Here is a 2,707-nt window from a genome sequence, read left to right as displayed (position 1 = left end):
CATTTTGCTCATTATGAGTAGATTTTGATGGCACTTGCATATTTTTCTTGTCGTAGTGGTAGATGTTCCCGTATCAGGCCGCTTTTCAAATGCCTTTACGGTGATACAATGCTGACTCAGATGTGCAAAACAGGCGAGTAGGAGGAGTGTGGAGCTGAGGAAACAAACTGCAGCGAGCACACACACACACACACACACCCCGATTAGCAGCAGTGGTGCAAATACTTTAACAAAAAAAAATATCCGCAGCTTGTTTAAGCAATTTTTTTTTTTCAGGCGTGTTTCTTGAAGCTGATGCGAAGCATGATGTGCACATTTCTACAGAGAACTGATAAATCCCGGAGGATGCAGGGTCTGTTGGACACCATGCTGCCTACATGCACTCTAAATAACCTGAGCACCTTTATCTGAGCCTTCTCATATATATATCCATTTGTTTAGCTGTAAATATGTCTTGTCCTCTAGCTAGGCTTCCTCGCTTTAGAGTCGAGGTGGGATTAATTCCCCTCTTCATTTCCGCACACGCTCCAAACGGACGTCGACGAACGTCGGAGATACAAAAGCGGAGCTGTAAAAAGGCGGTTGGAATGTCGCGGCAGTCAAAAGCTGTCACAAAGTTTCAAGCGTTTTTCTCTTTTTAAACTCATCCTGGAAAGTGCCGTTTAAATTGACCTCTTTATTTCTACAAGAATGAAATCTGTTTTTTCTTTCAGTCACAGAAGGAGGGAAGGGTGCTATCATTCGGCATCAGCAGGTGTATGGCTGTATGCGTGGCTGCATGTTGGTTCCTGCTGCTTTGGGTCCACCGTCTCAAATAACTCAACATCTTGTTTTTGACGTGTACAGGATTACTGCTTGCATTTTCATTTTCTACCTTTTAAGTCTGATGCAATTCAATAAAAACACAGTTGACTGCAAAATGCGGTGGTAGTCTGAATAAAATGAATATGATTTTTTTTAAAAGTAAGATCAATAGGATTTAAATTGCTAGATATCTGAAATCATTGCGATTTTTTTCTGCCAACACAGCAACACAGTGCTTTGGATAAGTATTTGAACACTTTTTAATTTTTTTTCTAACCTAATTAGATTGATTTAAAAAAAAATGCTTGCCACACTTTTCAAATATGAATTGGGAACTCTGAGTCAGATTTGGCGTCAGAGCCGAGGTAACGGCTTCTAGTTAAAAAGCCTGAATTTCAGCGTGGCGATGAATGTAGGCATTGTTCGTGGTAACTGTTAGAAAGCTTCACTTTTAATAAGCAGACACCACTTTAACCCTCTGATGCATGAATTATGATCCTTTGTGTCAGAATTTTTTTTCCATTTTTTAAAATTCTTTTCTTAAGGCATAAAAAAGGTAGGAAATTTTTTTTTGTAAAAATAATTTTTATTTTTTATTTTTATGTGATCAATTGTAATTTTGTCCAAATACAAAGTTGTTATTTGAGAAATACATCAGTAGTATTGTTCCTTAGGGGTTATCTGATGTCACAATATTTTTTTTACTTGCAAGAGTCGTCTACAGTAGAAGGAGGGACCGGGTCGGTTCTCATGCTTTTTTGTCTGTCGGCCATATTGTATTTAACAAAAATAATTTCTTGCATTTGCAGCTGATGGCCAGTAGTTGATGGTATATTTTATGATGCATTAGTGTCCACTTCAGTGGTCTGTGTGCATTTATAACATAAAAATCCACAGGAAGCACAAGAAAATGGCTTTTAGAAAGCTGTCCACTGTAGTGACCACTATGCATGAAAGGGTTAAATATGTTCAGTTTAATCTTGCATGTAGCGACCCAATCAGTAGTGGAGATTGAGCCGCTACATATAAGATTGATTTCTAGATGCACTTTCACATGCGTGTCTTGTAAAATATGTTTCCACCTAATCTTCATCTGCGGAGCGGCCATATTGAAACGCGAAGTCGGCCTTACAAGTCGTATCTGGGGGTAAACCATGCAGGAGATTGGGCCCAGAGTACCAGTCCCAATCCATAAAACAAGAAATGTAATGCGAATGTATACACAATTATCTAGACTGAACGTGCACACCAAAGGAAAACATTAGATTAGGCAAAAAGGAAAATGAAACTATATGGACTGTATCAAATAAATGCAAATTTAATTATAAATGGGTTGAATTTCATCTAATTTCTTGCCTTCCTTGATGTGAAATTCGGATGCGAATCAAATAAATCTGCTCACCTGACGCCTGACTGATGCCTCACAATTTTGAGACAGAACTAAAATGTCCAACTTAAATGTGTGCAGATTCCTTTCGCTTTTCTACAATCCCTTGTGCCACCCCCAAAAACATGCTGCCCTAGACAGAGAGCCATGTTGAGCATAATGGAAAAACTGCTGTTAACTCTTTAAGCTTGAGGGTTCTTTGAGAATATTTAGGTTTGCTTCCAGCACCACTTACCAACGTGACCCAGTAGACGGACATCTCTTCTACTCGATGTATTGATACAAAACTGATAATCAGCCCACATCAATGCAACGATGTAAGATGACTCAGAGGGCAATAAATGTCGGCGTTTTCTCTTTTAGAGGACAAAACGAGCACTTATGTCCCAGAGCAGAGAAACATAAATAGTAATGATAAAACAATTCTCAGCCGTTCCTTCTGTACATATTCTATTAGTTTATTTTAACAAAGTATTGCATTAAGGCAACAATAAAAAATAATCAACACACCCAGAC

This window comes from Xiphophorus maculatus, chromosome 3 (assembly GCF_002775205.1).
Source record: "Xiphophorus maculatus strain JP 163 A chromosome 3, X_maculatus-5.0-male, whole genome shotgun sequence".
NCBI lineage: Eukaryota > Metazoa > Chordata > Actinopteri > Cyprinodontiformes > Poeciliidae > Xiphophorus > Xiphophorus maculatus.
The sequence above is the reverse complement of the archived record's forward strand: the minus strand, read 5'-3'. Positions refer to the sequence as shown.